Source organism: Taeniopygia guttata, chromosome 2 (genome assembly GCF_048771995.1).
Source record: "Taeniopygia guttata chromosome 2, bTaeGut7.mat, whole genome shotgun sequence".
In the NCBI taxonomy this organism is placed as follows: domain Eukaryota; kingdom Metazoa; phylum Chordata; class Aves; order Passeriformes; family Estrildidae; genus Taeniopygia; species Taeniopygia guttata.
This window is the reverse complement of record NC_133026.1, coordinates 79,498,277-79,522,627: the sequence shown is the minus strand read 5'-3', so window position 1 is coordinate 79,522,627 and position 24,351 is coordinate 79,498,277. Positions and strand designations below refer to the sequence as shown.

Genomic DNA, 24,351 nt, shown 5'->3' with positions numbered 1-24,351 from the left:
TTTAACATGTACCAAGGAAAAATGTTGCATCCCAGTTGAAGACCCTAGTTAAAATATTCTAACAAATAGCTTTTAATCTATAATTGATTACAGTTCAAACATGCTGTAAGGGTTAACACAATTAGCAGTACCTATGACATTTCCTCACTGTAAATGCACAAAATAGATAATATTGGTTCAAGTTGTAGCAATTATAAATTTTAATGAACTGCTACAGTGGATTTATTGCATAGATCATTGAAATGTTAAAGCAATTAGAACAACTTTTTTCAGCACATTAATTCAGAAAAAATTCCAAGCAACGGTAAAGTAGCTCTTGGAAAATAATTACTAATTCAGTAAATGGTATAATCAACGAGGATGTAAACTTAAAATGAAGCACAGTTTCCTCCTGAAGAGATGGCATGTCAAGTCACCTGTTCTGGTTTGTTTGGTTTTGCTCAGCCTGGTTTTTGGTGGCGGGGGCCACAGAGGTGGCTTCAGTGAGACGCTGCTGGAAGCTTCCACCATGTCCAGCAGAGCCAATCCCTGCTGGCTCTGAAGATGGACATGCTGCTGGCCAAAGCTGGGCCAATTAGAGATGATGGTAATGCCCCTATGATAACATATTTAGGAAGAAAATAAAAACAAAAGCACACACAGCTTTTTGCTGTGGAAAAGGAAGAGGTGAGAACACATGAGGGAAACCGCATGGAGACACCAAGGTCAGAGGAGAAGGAGGGGGAAGAGGTCCTCCAGGCACCAGAGCCAAGAGTCCCCTGCAGACTGTGGTGAAGACCATGGTGAAGCAGCTGTGCCCCTGCAGCTCGTGGGGATTTGTGGAGGATGCAGAGATCCAACCTCAGCCCATGGGGATCCATGGGGGATGCAGGGATCCACCCACAGCCCATGGGGTGGTGTCCATGCCGATGCAGTGGATGCCTGGAGGAGGCTGTGGTCCAGTGAGAGACCCAATGGAGAAAGGGAGTATCCTGTCCTTGGAGGACTGCACCCCGTGGACAGAGAGACATGTCACAGCAGTTTTGGGAGGACTGTGTGCCCTTGGGAGGACTCAGTTTTGGGAGGACTGCTGGGCATGAGGTGGGAACCACTCTGAGAAGTTCACAGAGAACTGTCTCCTGTGGGAGGGGCCCCACAGTCTCACAGGGGAAGGACTCCTCTCCCTGGGCAGTGAAAGCAAACCTCAGGGGATGAACTGACCAAAACCCCCATGCCACTGTCTCCCTGCCCTGTTGGTGGGAAGGAGGGAGGGGCTGGGGGGAAAAAAATATTTTGAAGACTTGTTTTATTTCTCATTATCCTCCTTTGATTCTGTTAGTAATAAATTAACTTTGTACCTTTAAGTTGAGCCTCTTTAGCCCTTGAAATGTTTTCTCCAAATCTTTATCTCAACTCATGAACCCTTTTAAAATTATTTTTTCTCTCCACTGCCCAGCTGTGGCAGGGGAGGGTGAGTGAGCAACTTTCCTGGGTGCCTGACATTTGGCCAGCGTCAAACCACAACATCACCCTAACCAACCTATGTGCAGCTCACTTGAAATCATATTTTGAGGAAAGTAAACAAACTACTACAGGAATGGTGGTACACACATCACATTTCTGCTGGAACTGCTTTAATTTAGAAAAACTGTAGCTACTCACCACTGAAATGTAGCCTCAAGACAATAAAAGACATAGAAGTAATAGGAAGGAAGAGGACACAATGTTTTAGTCATGGTAGTATCATAACAGCTATGAGGAAACTACTTCACTAACTAGTTCCAAATGCTCATCTATGTAAATGCTCAGACAAACTTTAAACAGCAAGAATTTGGGGCTATTTTGTAGGCTTAAAGCTAGGAGAAGACATACATGGCAGATCACATTAGCTCTTTGAGGAAAAACTAGAATTTTTTGATCCATTTTTTGTTACATTTAAAAATCTATTTTGTTACAGATCACAGATTGCCATAGTTTAAAATCTATAGTGGCATTTTTTGTTACCATCTGAATACAGCTTGGATGCTGCCTTTCAGAATATTGCAGAGAGTTTTGAATCTCTTAACATATCCAAAAAAGGGCAGCCCAAAGTGCTAAGGCAAAAATGCCACAACTGAAAGGCAGTTTGCAGTGTTTGATTCAATACAACTGGGAGGACTAGGGGATGTTGAACAGGGTGCAAGTTTATCAATTTCTAGTTGAGAGGGGTTCTGACAGGAAAACCCAGATTGCACTAGGAATCTTCTCTAGTGCCAACTGCTCTTTATCTCAGCTGGATGCCACCATCCATGTCCCTAGCTGCTGTAGCTGGTCATGCTGCAGCGTAGGAGTTACACTCAAGTCTATTTAGTGGTTTAAAAGTCTAAAGAAGCCAAGGCAGGAGAGCCACAGGCATGTGGCCACCAGACAGATGCTACCCCTGATAAACCCAGCTCTCCCCAAGGCAAGGCCAGACATGTCCTGAAACACTATTTGGTCTGCACCAAGTCTGTGACCTCCTATGGTCAAAGCCAAAATTGTATTTATTTATTGGATTTCAGAGTGGGAGGGATGGTGGATAATTCATCACCAGCTCCTGTAATATCTGATTTTGGTCTATTTAGCCAAAACAAGACTTGAAATCTTGTGCAAAACAGAAAAAACATTAGTCTGATTAGTGGTTCTGCTCCCACAGCACCTTGGCTCTTGAACCAAGTGCTTAGTAGGGACAAGGACTACAACAGCTGACTACAACCTCTGAAGGGGAATATTTTTCTGAAGGAGACACTTAAAGGACTTCCTAGGAAAACTGCCTAATGGGAGTTGGAACAATCCAGAACTGAGTGCAAACAATAGGGCAGGCACTGGGTTGGGGTTTTTCCTGGCCAGAGGCATAAGACTGTAAGGTTCATTTCTTCGTGGACAACTCTTCAGTGGCATCTCTGTCAATATATCTTCTCACTGGAGTGAGCAACACATGTTTAGATGGAGACTGTAGCTGCTACAGAGGGGACTTCAGCATGCAGAGGCCACCTAGGCCCTGGCAGATGACAAGAGTCACAGAGAACATACTCTACAATGCCAGATGGCACAAAGGCTGGCCAACAATGACAGAAACTGAACACCCAGTTTGCATATTTGGGATCTGTATGGGTCAGTCAGTTTCAGTTAAGAACAAATTGTTAGGGGTTTTTTGGGTTTGGTTTGGTTTGATTTTTTTTCTTTTTCTTTTTCTTTTTTTTTTTTTTTAACTCAGTTACTCCAGTATGATTTGGCCAAGCGAATTCTGGCAAAGCATTCCTGTTATCCAAACACAACATATTACAATATGGATAAAAAAAATAATTTGGAAACTCTGGAAATTTTGGCTCCTTTCTTTTCTCATATACAAATATATGAGAAGTTAAATCTTGCCATTTAATGTTTCTCTTTCTTCTAGGAGAACACCAGAAGTAAAAAATGCCATAGAGTTGGAAGAATAAGTGCTTTGAATGCTCTTCTCTGTAATAGGAAAACCTTCATTAATAATTAAATCAATAGATGAAACAATGAAAGACAGTAGGAGTAACCTGATTAATAGAATATGGAAGTCTGACAGATTTTGAAAACCCAGAAACAGGATATACATAAAGTACCACTTCACCTAGAATGTAACCTAATTTGGGTTTACTTAGTTTCTTTCCCTGTATCAAATATGAGTATTATTTTTTTGGAACCAAATGTCTGCAGTGAGATTATCAAAAAAAAAGTCAAAAAAAAGTCCTGCTGATTTCATGAAACTTTAATTGGAACAGTGTTGGAAAAGATGGATAAATATAATTGCCTGGCAAAAGATTCAGCCAGGATGAAAACAATCCCCCCCCCTACTGGCTGGACAATACCCTTACCTACAGATAGGTCCAAAAGTCAAATGGACTGTTCCATCTCAACCCCCAAAATGTATGGTTCATCCCACACCTGTAACCCTACAGGTGTGGGATGAACCAGGCCAGGTTACCAGGGGTAACAGCATCAAGTGTCTGTGACCCCATTGGCCCAAGTCTTGTTCCAGCCCACCTTGAAGCCTCCTGATAAGGGGTCTCCGAGGGACCAGACGCCCTCTTGGAAATTCTCCCCTCTTGGAACTCCCCCCTCTCAGATCTTCCACCCTCTCCTAGAGCATCCTCTCCACCCCTTGTCTTTCCCCTCCCCCATCACCTCAGGTCTTGCCATGTGCTGCGTCTGGCAGCTTCAAGCAAGACCTTTCACCATCCCTAATAAACCTGATATTCTAAGAGCAGCCTTCAGAGATCTCTCATCTCCATTCATCAAAGCTGTCCTGGAGCGCAACGTTCCCTAAAGAACAGTATTTGCAAAGGCTTATCATATTTGAAAAGACTATTTGACTGATCCATTTATGCAGAAAGTAGAAAGTTCATCCTGAATTGTTGTAATAACTATTACTTACCTCTGAATCAAAACCAGGAATAAAGAGCAAGAAATATGGAAATAACTGTAGCTTAATCCACCCCTTTGAAATGGTGAATGAAAAGGTTGGGGTTTTTTAACGAACTGTTATAGCAGGATAAGATGGCACCTGTATGTTCAGCTTTTTGAATGGGTGGAAGGATTATTCATGTTTATTTAAGAAAAGACTCTGTCATCTTCATTTATCAAGGTAATTGCTCTTCTAGGCAAGTAGTTAAACTCTCTCAACTAGGCTTTCATGTGGAATAAAGTATAAGACACTGAATAAAGATGGTAGGAATTGGCACAAAGGCAGCATTTTCGTTTTCTTTTGTGAGGAGCCTGTTCGTTTACCATATAAATTATCAACCATTTTTCTTAATATGCTTAGAAATTCATCTGATTTTTTCCTTTAAAAATCAATTGCAGCTGAACAATAATGACTGCAATAAAACTAATTTTAAGTGGAAAATAACTTCATTGACACTTTTGAGTGAAATCTTCACAAAAACACAGTTTTACTGCAAAATACATGTTCTGTGAAACCTAACGACCTTCTAGCATAATAAGAAGCAAACTTAATATGCATAAATTTGGAATCAAGTTTCAGCACAGAATTCTTTCTCATTCTTCTAACTGAAGTTTTTCAAAGATATAATCTAATGATCAAACACATTCCATAATCTAAATTCATTAGAGGTTTTCATTAATATTCATTCATTACATTTGAAGTAGTCAGGTAGAGAACTGCAAGGACACTCAATTAGCAAGTGATCAGAAAGCAAAGAAGTTTCATTTGTGCCACATTTCAAACAGACCAGATATTCTTAAAATGCATAAAATACATTAGCTCAAATTAACCCCTGTCAGCCACTCAGGAACTGGCATCCTTAGGCTTATAGATGTGGGAGGCTGCTGGAGTGGTGACTTCCAACTGGAGGCCAAGATACAGACTGCAACTTAGGGGGTAACCAAAAAGGCATAATCACAAATAATTGCTGTTCTTTGAGCATTATCTTCAAAGCTGAGAAGGAAAAGTAGGAATCTTATTTCTGTTTCAGCCCTTGCAAAGTATTTTTCACTCAAGTATCTACTTCATTCTCCTTTAGAAAAGATGGTTGGTATTCACTGCTTCTAATGTACAATCCATATATAAGAAGTTCTGTTTAAAAGACTTATCATTCACTGCTAGGTTGCACCTTGAGATATTGAAACTCCTAAGTCACTTTACCAATTAGGTGAGAGAGTATTATTTTTGCCATTCTCTTGCTAGGTAACAAGCCCTAAATAACTCAGGAAATGCCTAATTCTAGAATGGTGTATGAGCTTTCCAGATTACATATTAGCTTGTATGTTATTTTACACATGTACAAAAATGAGTTCAACATGTCAGTTGTCACAGCTGAAGTACTACAATTTATGAAAATCTGAAATAAGAATCCCTATACATAGATTTATTCCCCCTTGCTGTGGTCAGTTTACTTAGCAAGTGCATTTGAACAGCCCCACAAAAACTGAGAAATACAACAGACTGTACAGATGCATTATCTCTCTTGAAATTACTTTCTCAGACCAGCAACACTTTGACCACTTCTTACACAAGTAAAGTTATCCATTATCCTTGCTATAAAAAGGCAAGAGGTACAATATATAATTACTGGAGTAAAAACACAAGTTGCTAGGCAGGAAACCACTCTCCATGAGCCTCCATTCCTAGGGAAATAAAGGTAAATAAATTCTAGTTACTTTTGGATTTTGGTTTGTATTGCTGAGCCTCATAGCTGAATTTAAACCTCAGAGCTGAACTTGGCGTCTCAATGACTAACACACCAAGAATATTGTCTGTTGCCATTACTGGGAAGCCAAATGAGTTTTAGGCAATAAAGTGGCCTGTCATGAGGTGAGAAACTGCTTCTCAACACACAGGAAGCCATTTCAAGCATGACATTTTTAATTCCATCTCTTTAGAAGTCGATCATATGTACCAAGAAAGCAACAAACATGGCACTAGTTCCACAGGCTTTCCAAATACCTTTTATGATACAATTACTTTTTAAAACAAATTAGAAATTATGTTTTTGAAAACACTATTCAGTAATTTTATCCCCCTCCAAGTTAATTATAGCTATGTTCCTGCAATTTATGTGGTCATATGTGTAAGAGGGAAATCACTAGATTTGTATTTGAAAAATATGTATTTTATAATTACAAGCAACAGCTGAGATAATTCCAACTTAAAGGGATTTGGGGAAGACCATTTACATGAAGATATGTAGTGACTTTACATCTTACAGCTTTTTCCCACCAGGAAGGTGAACCCTCACAACCTATGCTGAAGCCTTTTTATGGAAGCAGAAAAAGAAAAATAGAAATTATTATTTTTTTCTATTTTAATTTAAAGAAATTAAAATGTAACCATGAGGGAATACTCTTTCAGGTAAGGACTAGTGAAATCTATGACTCAAGTCCAACTAACAGTATGAAACTTAAAATCACTATTATATAACACAAAAGGTGTTCAAGAAAGGCATTTAAGGAGGAAATTTCCCGTTTCATTTTCACAAGATACTCCAATTAAACAAATTCCCCAGGAATACAAATCCTGTTACATAACATTTGAAATTATTTCTTTCTGCCCAGGAAAAAAACTGTCTTTGTGACTGACAGGTAACTGATGTCTTCCTGAAGTAGTCAGGCTTTTCATTAACCCCAGACCTGTCACAGGAATGCTACATTACAGTCTGAGACTGCTAAATTTTAAGACTCTTGCTTTGACTCCTCATGTAAGATTACCCAATATTGCAGTGGATGGTCCAAAGCAGTCCTGTCTTTGTTCCTTGCCCCTGTAACAGGTGTGACTTGTTTATAACAACACTAACTTATTTTTAGATATTATTGAAACTGCCACTTGTAACACCTGCAGCTGTAAACTTAGAATCCAGATTTTCAGGGGTAGCATGTAAGACTCAGATTCAAGAAAGCACTTCAGTAAATGTTTTACGTCTGGTTTGAGCTTTCCTGCAATTCTTAACAGGCTCTGGAGCAGATTTCAAAAACATCTTCTTTACTAAATGAAAAAAAAAAAACCCACCATGTGGACATTAGCTAGCATAAAATAGAGTTCCCCTGTGGAGTGAGAACTGCTCTTATATTAAGCTCAGCAGGAAAACTCTCAAGTTCCCTGGATTGCTGGTACATTTCTCACTTTTTGCCAATAAAATCCCATTTGAAAAAACATACAAAAATAGATCAACATTTTTAAAATAAAACATGCTAAACTGATTCCCATCACAAAAGCCCTATGACAAGGCAAGCAGTTAGGAAAATTTTGACAAATTTTTGAAGTACTGGCCTTGGTTGCAAGAACCATTCCGTGCACAGAAAATTACTGCTACAACCTATTTCCTCCTGACTACTGAAAAAAACAATCACTGGTTTCAGCCATCTTGATATTCAGCAGCTGCCAAAGATTTTCCTTGTAAATAAAAAACAGTTATTCAAGTATCTACAATAAGGCTGAAGTTAACAGAAAACTTTCCTTATTTAAATGCTGGCAATGTTCTTGCACAACACATTTGAAACGAAGAGCAGAAGTCTTGAAAATAAGGTTGCATGGATATAATTTTATAGAACAGCCTCAATGCTCAGATAAAAAATGGGTTGCAATGACATAGAACTAAATAGGGCTGAGCAGGGCCTCTGCTGGAGCCTCTGCTAGGGCACTGGTGTGTGATTACAAGCCAGAGTCTTTAGCTCAGCTCAAGCAATGCACATTTGCAACTTATATTCAGTTGACCACCAAGGGCTTTTAAGCTTTTCACACTGGTTCTGCTTGTTACTTCTGAATGACCTCTTGCACATTTGAGTTGTGACATTTGCACATGTCTGCTAACTTTAGCAAGCACTCATATCCAAAATGGCTCCATCTTTCTGAGCCATTGTTATCCTACTGCCTCCTACTTGGTCCAGAGGTCCACTTCCCTTCACTACATAAAAGAGGCTTCTAAGCAAGTTAGAATCTTTTTACCTAGGCCTGTAGTAACAGGATGAGGGGCACAAGTTTTAATTGAAAGAGGGTAAATTTAGATCCAATAAAATAAACTTTTTTTTTTCCTTTAATGATGACAACATAAAATATGTTATGTGGGACAGGTTGTTCTGAGAGGCTGTAGATATCCTGTCCTGGAAGTTCAAGGCCAGGCTGGATGGGGCTTTGAGCGACCTGGTTCATTGAAACATGTCCCTATCCATGGCAGTGGGGTTGGACTGTACGATCTTTAGAGGTCTCTTCCAACTGAAATGAAACTATGATTCTAAAATTTCATTTCTGTCTCCAAGGTATATATGATTGTAGGTCCTTCGCAGATGAAGGTTTTTAACAACACATTTATTAGCTAAGGAAGGATAGAAATGTTGACCTCAAAATGTTTTATTTTCAATTAATGAAAAAAAAAATGCACATTTGTTCAATTAATTCCTGTGTGTACTCTGGAATGATGCTGAAGCCAGCTGTGCTGTCTACTCATCCAGCCTTTTGATTCTTCAGGCTTTTTAAGCAAGGGGTCAGTATCAGCTACACCTATTAATACCAATCTTAATTTTGGTTCTCCCTTGGCATTGATAGTAATAAAGTTCAGTGAAACTCTTTCCTAAAAAACATATTTGGAAATAAATACTGTAATTACATTTTTTCTGAAATACAGCAAAATAATTTGGCTTCTTGCCTCAGGCAAGAACTAATAATTTTCTACAATCAAAATTGGTACTGATAGGAAAAGTCATCTTCTTTTCAAATATTACTAAAGACTTTCTCTATTAAAAAATAAAAATCCTCTTATTTTACAAAGACTCCCTAAAGGCAAATTATCTTCTAAATTTCAAGACTTTCTTTTATAATGCAAAGGTTATATACTCAATAAAATCTTCCTTCTACACTGAGCTTCTATTCAAATAGACATATTCCATCAAGCAGACTCCAAAAATTGACTGGAGAAAAGGCCCTCTCACCTGACTGAGGTTTTCCAGCTCACCAATTTCATTGCTAAAACTCATCAGGTATAACCATTTTTCTTATTTATAAAGAAAGGAAAAATACCCTCACTTTTTACTGCTTCATCCTTGAAGAGAGCTTTACTGTTTAAGCTTTAGTGTCTCATCCCCATCGGCTTCCATCATCAACCCATGTAGAAAACAACAATAAAAGGAATTCACCCATAGAGGTCATTCCTTTTGTCCTGTGATAACATGGAGACCCAGAAGACTAGCAATGAATTCAAGAACTTTAACAACCTGAATAAATTGTGAAGTACAAACCAGAATGAATATAGGATATAACCGTCATTTCACATGAGTTAGTGCACAGAGGTGCAGTCTGAAATCTGCAAAAATATCCTCTTGTTTTTACAGAGGAAAAATAACAATGAAAGGAAATGATTGGTTTTTTATATATGTCTTTTTCAGTAAGGCAAAATAATTTTTAAAGATGTGAAAAAAGTGCGAAAGAGTAAATGAAATACATCTGAATGAAAGCTTTCCAAAATTGAAACTGAGGACCAGTGACTGATTGAGGCTTCTTTTTATTCCACTTCCTTTCCCTCTTTCTGTCTCTACCCCTCCTCTTCTTTTCTCTTTCTCTTTCTTTGTTCCATTCCCTCCTTCCCTCTTTTCCTTCTTTCCTCCCTGCCTCCTCTCTCCCTTTTACTTCCTTGTCCATTTTGTGAAAAAACTAACAAAGCCAAACCAAATCCCAAAATCCATACCTAAAACTTGTTACTCATCTAATTCCAGAAATAGACTTGTAATGATTCAAGCTGGATTATTACAACACAAATACTTATTTAACAGCACTGTCTTTTGATTGAAAAAAGCCTCATACAAGCCTGAACATCAAAATGATGATCTGACTGACAATTTTCATTCATGGAATTTTATCACTCTAAAATACTAGCATTACTTATGTGATAGCACAGAACTCAACATTAAAGAAACATAGAAACAGTCAAACTGTCCAAGTCCCATGATGATCTCTTGATAACTCAGCTTCAAGAACCCAAGCATGATCCTCACCTTAAGGTTTTGAGATTCATATAAAGAAGTAAAAACAATGCATTTTGTAGATTCAGTAACTACAGCATGTTCAAGGCTTTCAAGTTGCTATTTCTTCCTCACAATATGCCCTACATCTGTTTTTATTTTTTTCAAATACCCACAACTGACACCTCTGATTTATGTCTATTTAAGAAATACACATTGTTTTCTGTCTGTTCATTATTGCCAATTTGTAATTTTAGGACTGTTTGGTTGCCCCAGGGAAAAATCCATAGCAAATGTGCCTCAAAGCAAGGGAATACAGTAAATACAAGCAGTCATAACTCTAACATATATTTCAGTAGTTGTATGTTTCCTACAGATTTTTTTTCCAGAAAATAATGCTTTATGGCTTTTGATTCCTTTGTTTATTTATTAATTCAGTTCCTGTATTAAGTAAGTCAGGTGATACATATGACATGCAAATGAAAAAAAGTCATGCCTTGTTTAGCCTGTTATATATTGCAGTAAAATAGTATTTGGCAGGCAACAATCTCTCTCGTGAAAGAACTCACTCAATACAGAGACAAAGCACAATTTAAATTGGACAAATAAAGACTTTACAACAAAAGACATAAATTAAGCGACAGTCAAGGAATAGGTATTCATGACTTAATCTCTGAAACTTGAAGAAGAACTGATCTCTTTATTTATACTGCTAAACCCAGTGTTAACCACAAGCTACAATCACATGAAATGAAGATTCTAAAGAAGTAAAAACCCCACTTTGGTTAACATGTTTGTATTTCCTGCTCATACTGTGCTGACATAACAGCAGCAGTGTGATACAACACTTTTAGTCTATGAGTTCCAAGGGGTTTCAATTAAAACCTTTGGGTTTACCAGATTCACTTTAAAGACATTTTTCTTCCAGATGTTGCATTCCAATCAGACAAAGTCTACAGACTTATTGGAAGGGACAACTACAAGAAAGTTACAAGATTTCAATCAAGTTAAGCAGAAAGATTTTAACCAACATAATAATGCTAAAAATACTGCGCTCTTCCTGACAGGACTAAACTTCAGAGAGGAAGATGATGATGTACTATCCAATAAGTTTTCCTTTGGAAATAAGAAACAGTAGCACACCCTTATTACAGAAACTGAAAGTGATTACATCACATTACCATGGGACCACTTATGCAAAATGTGCAGGAACAACAGGAGAAACAGTAATCAGAAAATGTGTCATTGACTTTATAAAACCCAACATTACCATTTCCTCTCTCCTCAACACGCAAAAAAGCTTGCTCTCAGCAGTGATTTTATGGCTCTTTCTAACTTCAGAATTTTAATACTATGCACTTCAAAAACTGTATCACATTATGCTTTGAAACAGAATGCTGTAAAAATTAAGTACAATAAAAGGTCATGTTGCAGGAACCTCAGACGACAATGCAAAATAAGGAGACAGCTTTGTCTGTAATTTCTCAGTGCCTCATTTCCCCATCACTGAAAGATGGAATTTATATTCTTCCACTGTAGTAAGATCTGTGCTATTAGAAACTTTTATGGAAAAGCCACTGAGGAATTTAAAAAAATCTATCTTAATTCACAAAGCAAGTGGTAATAATTAATAGGACGCAAGGCTGAAAGAAGGTAAAATAAATCATTAAATAGCCAAGTGAGTACTAAACCCTTTATACAGTAAAGAAGGCAAATGCTGTGGAAAATTGTGTTGTCATCACGTAATAGATTTTCTGAGTGTGAACATAAATAGTTTCCTGACAATTCTTAATCCCAGTGACTCTAGTTTTGAGCAACTGATTTTATAAACCTAAGTCACTTCTGCTCTCCTTCTGCAACCATTTTAAAAATTAACAATATCGTGTTTGGTTCTATTGTCTAAGTTTCATAAAACAGAATGATCAGGAGAATGTAGTTGAACTCTGAAATTCATAAAGCATCACTTTCAAATAATTTTAACCAGCACCTGCATTTATTTTCTCCTCCAGAGTTTTTTTCCATAGGCATTTATCTCTGATGTGAAAGCCTGTAAAATTCTTTTTGAAATGTATGGATCTTCTAAATTTTCCTTATCTTTCCTACCACTAGTATCTTCAAAGAACTCAAACAGATTAGCTCAGCATGACCTCTGTGCGGGAGTGTGTTCTTTATTCTTTCAGTGTCTGTACACACCCCCCCCCCCACCCCATCTCACTCCTAACCCCCTTCTCTCCAAGATGTGAATCTCCCCTCCCCCCACTTCTTTCCCTGCCCCCTTTCACAGACTGTTTAGTATGTTAGTCCTACCCCAAACTCCTCCCCTGTTATTCCCCTATTGGTTGCTGTTCCTATACCCCTCCTCATAAGTCCTTGTATAAAACATCTGCTCGCCCCCCGTAAGGGGTCTTGGGGCACGCAAAATAAACCGAACCTGTTCACCCCCAAGTCCCGTGCCCCCTTCATCTCTCCCTGCACCGATAACTGGGACTGCAGAGCTTTTGAAGGGGGACCGGCCGCCCGTTCTCTTCCCTCGCCGCCCAACACGCCCGCGCTTGGTAGTGTCGCGGTGAAAGGGGACCGCAACGCAACAGATGGTAGCAAGAGGATGGTTCCCTCCTTCGTCTTGTAAAACAAATGGGCAAATTCGTGGGGGCGCCCGCCTCACGGAAGAAGAAGGAGGGAAGAGGAACATCTGCGGTCGTAGAAGCTCTGCCGGACGCTAAGAGGAGCCGAGCACTGAGCGAAAAGAATTCGGCTCCGGGACCCGTCTTTGTTCTCGCCTCCGCGCGCTCTACCCCACCCCCACCGAGATCAGACGTACTGCACTGGGGCAGACGTGCTGCAGGGGCTTTGAAGGGGGGGTAGACCTACCCCAGAAAAAAGAGGGCGGTTTGGCAGCGGCTCAAGGGAGCCAGGAGAACAGCTCATCAGGGGACGACACTTGAACGAGACCACCAGAGGCCGATAGTGGCTGAGCCCAAGGCTTCAGGGACGAGTTTTGGGTGCAGCCGAGATTGGCTGGACCTGCCTGTAGGTCCCAGGAACACCTAAGCCTCTGGAAGAGCCAAACCGAGAAGGAACGTCCCCAGTTCGGCGCGACTTTTCCACCAAGTCAAGGAGAAGAATCAAGCCATCTCCACCCGGGGCCCAGAGGGTAAGGGGGGCTAAAACGGGGTGGGGTCCATCCTGACGGGTGTCTGGGTTCCCAGTTTTTTCTTTTTGCGTTTTAACCCTCACTCGTGCTCAGACGGGAACTGTATTCATGCATGTGCCCGGTGGGCGAGTGGGTTTTTCGTTTCTGGCGGGGGGAGGTCCCAGGCACCCCTCACCTAGTCTTTTACGGGGACCCATATTTGATCGCTTTTTCTTCCCCTCAAAAAGTCGTCTTCTCTATCCTTTCCTCCCCAATCTGGGCTGGACGGAGGGGGTAGAAAAGGCACAAACGGGACAAATGTTTGGAAGGCGGCATGTTAACTATAGGGGAGTTGGTAAAAGAAGCCCTGTACACCCACGCATTGTGTCGACATCCAGCTGCATCGGGCTCCTCTCCTGTAAATTCCCCTTTTGCTTCTGTGAAGCTCCCCAGACCCTCTTTCCCTCGGATTTTCCTAAACTTTTCCCTATCTTCCCTTGGGGATGGCTGCGGCCAAGCCACCCCAGGCGCCCTGCCGGGCACTGCTTCCTTCCCTTGAGGATGGTGTTGGCCGCGACGCCTCTGGGGGGGGGGCAGTGCACCCGGCACCCCCTTACAAGATGGTGCTGACCACGCCACTTGGAACCTGTTTTCCCGCCATGATCCTTCTTTTCTGCCCCTGGTTTCCCGCCATCCCCACCCTCTCCCCAAGGGTCCCGACAATCAAAATTGCCGCGAGGCTAGTCCCTGTGGGGGGGAGGAGGGGTTGGATGCTCCCTAATCCTTCTTCTGGCCCTTCCTCTGGTGGGACGGATCGCTGTCGAGGACCTCCCATCAGGGGACCCCCCTTCTTGGAAGATCACTCCCCTTCTCGGGTGGGGGGGGTCTCCTTTGAGGGAGGGTGGGGCGGAAGCCCCGGACCGGAAACCCGCCATTTTGTCTTCCCCCTGAGATGGCGGCACCCTGGTCCACCCCTTACCGATTCCCCTTATCAATCATGACAGTCACTAATCAAGTGATTGTCTGATTCCCCTATCCCACTCCTTAATGCACCCTACCCAATGTTCCCTTTTATTTAATAATCTACTTGTTGAGTTATATTTTATAGAAAGAAAGATCATCCTATTTAGTTTATACCCACGGTATTATGCCCACTCCAGAAATAAAGAATAAAATCAGACAAGCCATGTCGCCGCTCGCTGCTTCAACTCTGCTATACATCTCCAGCACCGCAACAGCCCAAGTTTCGAATCAGATCAAGCTGTGAATCCTGCTAAATGTTTTACCCTGAATTCAGAATTTGTTTATGTCAATTTTATACGCTTTCTACATTAATTTGTTTTATTGTAATTGTAATTAATTTGTACTTTTCTGATGTTTTTCAACTTATTTCTGTTTAACAATTTGTAATGTTACTATATGATCTTGTTGTATTTTACATATGAAGTTTATATTGTTTATATGCAGTATTAATTTGTTTAAATGTCAGAATTCTCCCTTCTTTTGTAAAAAGAAAAAGAGGGAGATGCGGGAGTGTGTTCTTTATTCTTTCAGTGTCTGTACACCCCCCCCCCCCCCATCTCACTCCTAACCCCCTTCTCTCCAAGATGTGAATCTCCCCTCCCCCCACTTCTTTCCCTGCCCCCTTTCACAGACTGTTTAGTATGTTAGTCCTACCCCAAACTCCTCCCCTGTTATTCCTCTATTGGTTGCTGTTCCTATACCCCTCCTCATAAGTCCTTGTATAAAACATCTGCTCGCCCCCCCCAAGGGGTCTTGGGGCACGCGAAATAAACCGAACCTGTTCACCCCAAGTCCCGTGCCGCCTCCATCTCTCCCTGCGCCGATAACTGGGACTGCAGAGCTTTTGAAGGGGGACCGGCCGCCCGTTCTCTTCCCTCGCCGCCCAACACGCCCGCGCTTGGTAGTGTCGCGGTGAAAGGGGACCGCAACGCAACACCTCTGCTGCTTGAATTCACACTGGATGTCCTTTATCAAACTGTTTTACTAAGTGTTATTCTGTCACATCTTTCTCAAAATAGGGGCTTTGGGATATTGTTTTTTACTCTCCCTTCAGACAACTATGGTGTCATCTAAGAAATCTCAAGCATTGCATCCAATATTTAATTAATCTTCATACCAGCAAGTGAGAGTTGAGCTCAGGGGTTTTTTTTTTAACATTAGCTACTTTTTAGATAATGCATATATTTAATAAAGGCTGTATCTATTCTCACTGTACTGCATCTCAGGTCTGTGTACAGAATTTCTGTACCTATTTCTTGCTTGTTTTGCCAGCACCATCTCGTTTCAGGTAGTAAGGAAGGTAGCCTGTTTTTGATAAATATCCAAGCCCCCGAGACAGAATTTCTCTACACACACCTTTTAAGCAGCCAAGGCTATTTGAGTTAGTGTTAAAATGGGAAAGATCCATACTCAGACAGTACCCAAGATTTTTGAAACTCTTCTCCTGAGCTGCATTTCACTACAATTATATCTGACTGATAACTGCTTTTAGCTATTTCTAGCAATAATTTCAGGGCAGGAAAACTTCCTTGATATATCTCCCACCAGATGGAGAAGTACATTAGCACAAAACTGCACACAAGCAGAAAAGGTAGCATAAGCAGGAGCACAGTGAACAGAAACTTGACCTCTGATGTTACAGAGGAGAGTGTTCCTGTGGAAAGCCAAACCACAGCAACAGATGTGATTGGTATTATGTGATTGGTATTATATAGTTCTAGTTTTCTCTTTCATTGTCTGACTTTTTCTTACATAATTTTAGTTTCTTGCCTCTCAAAACCCTTCTCACTTGCAATACATCCATATTTATCTTCCATAAGGAACAAAGCATCTCACACCATATTTTCAGCCATAATACTATACACTTAGGCCTTTTTCTGTGGTGATTAGATGCTTAGGCCTGATTCTGTAGTGATTCTAATTTTCTTTGCTTCTTCTTCCAGTTAGAAATTCTTCTTTTCCTGGTTGCTGTCACCAGTTTACTGGTTCTCTCTATTTCATTCTTCATGCTAGTTCTACAGCATTACTACTAAATAATAGTGTTCAGTCACTTTCTTTACTTTGCATTTTAATATTCTCAGTGCATTCTTAATTATAATAAGCAACAATTGCTTATGTTCCTTTCTCACATATTTTAGGTTTTTGGTATGACTTTCAGGTATGGGTTACTCCACACTTACATATCTCTTTACTTTCCAGTACAGACCTTTCAGATGTTATGGAGTTTTCCTCAAATCATTCTATTTTCTCCTTTCCCTCAGAGTCCATTTTACAAAAGTCAAGTTTTTTCTTACTACTGCTTGCAGAACCCATTTTTGGCATAGTAAATTCTTGGTGCTCTCCCACATGAATGCATTTATCATACTCCTAGCCAGTAATTTTCCATGTCCAGTGTAGCTTTTGACTGTATTGATTGTTCAGCTTTCTGCATTTGACTGAAGTTGCATTTGCAGCTTAGGTTATACTGTCAAGATGTCTGGCTCCCATTTTCTGAGAGGGATATCCCTACATAAGAGGAAGTAATTCTGGCCTTTTGTGCTCCCCAGGATCTGACTGCCAGAGAATTCTGCCAGCTTTGATTAGCACAGAGTCGGGAAAGAACATGCATTGGCATAACTGGAGTTGAGTTCCAGACCAAATGGCAAAGCTTGTTTATTCCCCCCCTCATGTTATTCTCTCCCATCTCTTTCTCAATCCTCACACTTTCTTTTCATTGCACTGTTCCTTTTGCATGCTCTCATCTCTTAACTTCCTACTTCCTTTTTATCTATTTAAAACCAAGGAAACACTTTTCCAGCTCTTTCAGTCTGTTGGAAGAGGATGCTATCCAGCGTCCAGTACTACCTAAGCTTTAACTCACTGTCCCACCTTGGGGTTCACTCAGGACATCTCACAGGGAAGTGGAGGAGGCTAACAATGCCCTCGCACAACCCTTGGGCAGCATATTCTTGGTGCCACCTAGACCCTGCTGTGTGTACTGAGAAGCTCCTGCTAAGCTGTTGTGCTTGTGAGATCATTTGTGGGAACACAGTGAACAAGAGTTGCTTGACTCTGTCCCTATTCTGTATTTAGCTGTCAACAAGAAACCTTTTTTGTACCAACTGTTCAGTGTTCGAAACCACTGTTCTTTTTTCTGCTTTTGCTTACTGCCAGATTTTTCTATTACCCTTATAATTACCTACTTGAATGAATTTTTTACTACCATTGTAAAATGGACTGGTTTAAATGAGTAAGTCATTACACAGTCCAAAGATGTGGATTAAAGCTGGATTTTATAATACCTGTAGTTACATTTGTTGATGATTATACTTATGTTTCATAACATAAAAAAAACCCAACAAAAAAAAAAAACAACAAAAAACCTTAAGAACCTCATAATAGTATCTCATACTGAAGAATGGAAGTATTATACTATTTTCCCATCAACTTTACCTAAAACAAGTAAGTCTGGGCAACTAACCTGAATATAATGAAGTGTTTTACTTGCAGGTGAAATAGGCCTTCTGGTGTTATTCTCTACCCCCCTGTTTGTCAAAAAACTATAATAGTAATGCACTCCTTCATTTCTTGCCTTTGTCAGGCACAAGCTCAAACATTTATAACTGGTGACACTGTCCTAATCCCCCACGCTCCCAATCTCCTAAACACACCTTCTTTACACATTTAATATGATGACACAGGCTTCTTACCACCACCATAGTGTTTTCTTCAATCACTTCTTATTTCTTTGTATTTCTGGGTTGGTACGCTGCAAATAAACAGCTGAACTAACTGAATTTATGTTCTATAGCAAAATCCAAAATTGGATCTCCACTGGGGTCAGCCTGATTAAAGGAACAGTCATACTCTGATTTCAATGGCAAGCATCAATCCTCAGTTCCATAGAAATCAAAAGTGTTAAAAAGCAAGCTCCCTGCTATAAATGTAAATTAAATTCCTTTCCTTGTCCTTTCCTGTCCTTTTATTGAGGAATTTGAGATATTTAAACTCCCAAATTAGAAGAAAAACAATGAACCATTAAACAGAAAACAAAAGCCATCCAACCAACTAATTAAAAAAAAAAAAAAAACAAAAAAACCAAAAAAAAAAAACCAGAAAAAATACAACCAAAAATTCCATAACCCTGAAAAAATCTTTTTCAGAGTCTATTAAAATTTTTGTTTGGTAATCATATGAGAAGTTAGATTGCAAAAGATAGCAAATCTTTTAAAAAGGATTTTCTTCCTTTCTAAAGATTTGCAATATTTTTCTATGGAGAGAAACACTGTGGCAATCAGATAATTCTATGTAAAAATAAGAGTTAAAATGTCATTTTTAATAGGATTTATTGTTTCTCTCATAATTTATTGCATTCAAATGTAAAATTCCTAATGTACTCACTGGCTCAAACCCAGCAGTGGTTATTTATTTATTTCTCTTGTACAGGCTTGTTTGGATTTCTGTGAATAAATGCAGCAGTTTCTGAATCATACATGTAAAAAAAACAAAAAAGTCCCTATACTCAGTGAGCATCCACACATCCACACACACACCAAAACCCCCCAACAAACTAAAAAGCCCTACACACCAAGCTTATCACTTCTCTACCATTTGCTGTGGAATAAAAAGATAAAATGTTCACTTCTCTCAGGCAAGATAACCAATTCAGCATATAAAATCTAAAAACAAACTCATGTACATTTGAAGTTCTAAAGAATTATTTAAACTGCCCTTTCAATGTTCCCTCTTAGGCATTCCACATCTTTCAAACACCTTCTTGCATAAATATTGATTGCAGTATATAAAGAAGCTTTTTGTTCTTGTTCATGGTTCTTTGATTTAAATCAAAATGAAATTAAGTCACTAAGTTTTAAAAGTCTTTTTCTATTTTTTCCTATCCTTCAAAAAAATTTACTTCCTTCAGTTAGTAATCACTAAGACATATTTCATTTCACTTTTAAATGGCTGAATATGGATACTACTGCTAACTGCATTTCTGCTAACTACAGAAATGAATGTTCTTAGTGAGGTTGGGGACAAAATTAAAGGCTATCAATATATGGCTCAAGAAGTAAATGAACAATTCACTCCATTTTTAGAAAGGAAAACTGTTTAATAAGGAGTAAAGGAGAATGACAAGTAGAATGGAAACACATAGCAACATTTAAATTGGAAAAAAGTATTGAAGAAAAAAATCATGGAGCTTATCATGTTCAAACCAAGATATGGTAAAATTTATTGACTGAATTCTAATGCAGCTAATACAATATTACTCAATGATGAACAGCAGCCAGTGCATCAAGTGACCATAAAAAGTCATAACTGAGTTTCAGAAAGGGAAAAACATCTTATATATGACTAGAGATACATAAAACACTTGTGTTCATGACACAGACCAAGAGCTATTTTGTGTTTTGTTGTTTTGCTTTTTGAATGGCCTAAAGAGCCCTTCAGCTGTGTCTTGATCCCTTTGCTCAAGCTGTGAGGGGAGTGCTTTCTAGACCCTCAGTGGCACCATTTTCTCTGCTGTTCCTATGTAATTGCCCTTGTGGTGTTACCCCTAAGGCCTTCTACCTGCTGCAGACCCCTGGAGCTTAACAGCATGGGGTTCCCCCAGCATTTCTCCTCCTCCTGCCTACTGGGGGACTTTATCCTTTCTCTCTCTCATTCCTCTCCTCTTCTTTTTCCATTTCCCCCAAAAGTAACTCACCATTAGAGTCAATATGTGGCTCATTAGCCACAGATCTCTGCATCAGTATATATGAACTCTCTTACATTCCTTTTTCTACACACATTATTATGACTCAAGACAGGACACTCGGGTGGATCTTTGCACTGGCTTGGTGTAACATTGATTATATCAAGTATAAATTGAACTGCTATAAATCAGTGAACCTAATCCTTTTGTATTATGAAGAATTACTGAGTAATAAAATTGTTTTCAACAGTGAAATTTGAGTTATTAATATATTAATTCCCAAGGGCTGATGAAAATAGTTTGTAGTAATAAACTATATCCACTTTGGCTTCCAAAACAAAAAGAACTTTGAAGGATTTTCTGAACTAAGCATTCATAAGGTTTCTCTGAACTAAGCATTCACACACAATAGAATCCTGATGTTATATATATGATAATTCTTACAACAGTTTATCAAATCTTATTTAATTTTATTACTAACAATTTATTACCCGAGTCTGAATTTTCATAGCTTCAATTTCCAAAGTTTGGATGCTTTACTTCTGGTGGACTACAGATTAACCCTGTTATCAGATATCTTTTTTCCAGGCAGGTACATTTTTCTTCATCTTTGATCATTCTGTAAATACTCTTAAGTTTATCAGCATCTTTCTTGAACTATTGACAAATAAGAACTAGTTAGTAAACTCCTGTAGGACTTGAATTAAAAACAAAGACACTCTTAAAATAACAGCTCCAGCCAAATAATATGCTTGGCTTTAAAGTCACACTTGGAACTGTCCCATCTTGGCTTCCAATCATTTGTCCAACAAAGCTGACTACTTTAAGTATGGTCTGAAATCTTTGTGCATACAAGATACCAATATATATCTCCATAATGATATCTATATATTTATCTAGCTATCTATCTTGCATGAAATCTTCTTTGACCCTTCTGAGATAATACTGATTAACCTGTCTGTAAGTTTGCTAGCCATGACTTCCTTCTTTACCAACAATAAGCCTTTTCTAATCGTAGCGTTCATCCTTAAGGTACATGCAATATCTAGCAGGTAAGCAACAATCTTAGTTTGTTATCTGGGATGCTACAAAAAAAAGACTTACAGTAAAAAGAGAAAGTTTTTTGCTGCTGACTACAATAGCTGCATTTGAAGGCTTTTTCCTGATACATCTGAAATTCATCAAAACCCTGGTTTTTATAATCATTTAATGCATGCTATTTTAATTTCTTAGGACAGAGGCAATAATCAAGTATATTAGGAAAACCCATTCTACTATTTCTGTCAGGTTTATTAATGTAATTTGAATTTAATTAACAAAAAGTATAATCATCTTGGTTCTTCAGTTCTTAATTAAACAGCAATGATTCTGTTTCCTCTTTGAACACTGTAGTAATAATACTAATAACAACAATAAACCCTTAATTAATTAAAGTAACGTTTTGACTGTTGGTATGCTATGCAATATCAACTCCTGTTATACTTCAAAAACCATTCTTTTGTTGCCTCAACTTTCCTTATTACACTTCTTTTTATAGTTCTGATCAGCTATTTTCTAAATGTTTCAGATTCCATTAGATTGTGTTTACATCTAATGGCTTGAACTTTTAATCTATTTGTGCATATACATATATTTTTAAGCTGACCTAGATTGCATTTTTCTTCATGCTGCTCTTTTCTATCCCAGTTTATTTCTATCTGGCATTATGTTCTAGCTGTCTTGAAAATTAATTTTTTTCTAATTACTATTTCTTCTTCTTTCATAAATACTTCCTTCCAGATATTATGCCTTATAATGGTGAAAACCATTATAAAATCAGCTATTTAGAAACAACACCTATAATTCCTATCAACTTACATTTTATTCTATTTCAATGCAATAAATAATAATCTGATATTTTATAGAGGTCATTTCATTAACCTTTGTTTAACTGATCAGATGCAAAAAATATCTTTCAATTATTAACTTAAGCTTAAAAAATAACCTCTCCACACTTAGGATCTAAGAACTCTAAGAATAGTCTCTCTTCCCTTTGCCAGTCACAATTTGCAGTGGCAGGATGGGTTTTTTCAGAAAATCACAACTGAAAAATTCTGGTGTATCCCACCCCATAGACCAGCAGGTTTTCTTGTAAGCAGGTTATAAATTATTCACAAAAATAAGAATCAGAATGGCATAATTGGGAATTTCCATTCTAGTACACACAGTTGATATAAAATGCTTCCCCATTCTGGGGAATCTACCATTAAAACAAACCCCGCTCCTAGTGAATTACTTTGACATGGAATATGCTGAATTAGAAACACCAAATGTAGAACACATCTTGGAAACAGGTTTGTCTAAAGCATAATTAGGGAAGATGTATCAGAGAGAAGAGATTTTAATATAAGAGCCACAGTCAATGGAAAATCACCTCTATAACTCTATGAAAAAGAACCTCATGAAACTGAGTTAAAAATTTTATTAAAAAAATAATAATGAACAAGCAAAGTGTCTTGCTAAGGACACCATGATGGATATTATTAAGCCAACATTTTTAGGAGTATTGCGACAATAAAAACAAAGAATAGATTATGAGAAGAGATGGAAATATTTCTTAGAAATTGATTTTTGCTGTAGAGTGTTGCATTCAAAATATAGAACTGAACAGTTATTCTCCATGTGACAAATAAAAAGGACTCTTTTTATTTGAACTCTTTCACTTCCCTTTTACCACAGAACAAAATACCTCAGATGTTTTTTGCACTCTTCTTAATATACTGATAAACTATTGCAATTATTGATTTCACTTCAGTTGATCATCATTATTTAAAACATATAACTTAATAAGTATGCTTATTTTGATTTTCTGTAGCTGAAAATACTGTAAAAATCTTCCAAATCTGTGGGTAGCTTGAGAAGAGGAGGGGAGGGGAAAGCTAATATAAGTTTAAGCAATTTTACATTTATTCCTATCTTCTAAAGGGATCTGAGATGAAAACCAGAAAATACAATGTGGGATGAAAGAAGATCAGTGAAGGCTGAAAAAGGATTTAATTGATTATCATTATAAGCTGTACTAAAATAGAGGTCAATTAAATGAATGTGTTGCAAAGAAATATACTTGTAATATTATTATTAGGCATTTATTTAACATTTACCAGAGAAGTGATTTGCAAACAATTAATAAGTCTATACAAAGAACAAATTACAATGACTGGGGGAGAGTAAGGTTAAGAAGGAAAGAAAGTTGGTGTAATTCCATCTTTTCTTTTGTCTTTGTTTTAAGCAGAATTCTTTCCATTGTATTACAAAACAAGTTACCTTAGAATAGGAAGTTACGAAGACAAGGGGAATTGACTATGGCTCAACAGTTTTGAACTACTATCTCATTTTAAAACACTTTTTGTCTCTTGATTACTAGTTTACACCCAGCTGACATTCTTCTATTTTAAAAATTGAGACATTCAAGTGTCAGAACAAAGATGTCACATATAAATGAAGTAACCTTTTAAGCTTGCAAAGAAATACTTCATGTTTGTACTGTAAACTGTTAGATAAAAAAGACAAAAAATTTATGTAAATGTAGGTTTGTAGTCAAGCATATTATGATCTGAACCTGAGATTCAAATGTAATTGGAAGCTGTGTAAACCCATTAAACAGCTTAGATTGCTGGAAACAATACACTGAGTGCAAGTGTAAAGGAAGTGAATTCAAGGGTGTTGGACGTCCAGTGCTTGAACACGTATTTCAGAAAAATGATACCCGGAAAACTTAATTAAACGGAGATGTTTTGTGCTTGTTGGGTGTTTGGATTTTTTATTGGGTTTTTTGGGTTTCTCTTTTTTTTTTTTTTTTTTTTAGAGGAAATGGAATTTCTCCATTATTTTGGTAGAATACAAGCATACAAGCAGAATATGCTTTTTTTGCTATTTCCCCCCCTTTTTTTCAGAGAGGCTGTGAGCACATTCGAAATCCCATTCAGATAAACAGTGCACTCTCAAACCAAATTCTCTAGTTCGCTTCACTGCGTTTCCTGTGTGCTTGCTCAGTTCTCAGAGCAGTTTTGAGAACAAATTAGATTTCAGAAAAATCAACTAG

At 38.3% G+C, this 24,351-nt stretch overlaps 1 protein-coding gene and 1 long non-coding RNA gene across 10 annotated transcripts in view; one reads left to right on the top strand and one right to left on the bottom strand.

Annotated features, from left to right (window-relative positions):
* Window positions 1-24,351, bottom strand: part of CTNND2 (catenin delta 2) — a 667,938-nt gene that overhangs the window by 472,436 nt on the left and 171,151 nt on the right. The gene's annotated exons all lie outside the window — the stretch shown is intronic.
* On the top strand, window positions 2,840-15,384 carry LOC121469355 (uncharacterized). Its single transcript, XR_005979338.2, has 2 exons — window positions 2,840-13,591; window positions 14,731-15,384. It is a non-coding gene; the product is annotated as an uncharacterized lncRNA (long non-coding RNA).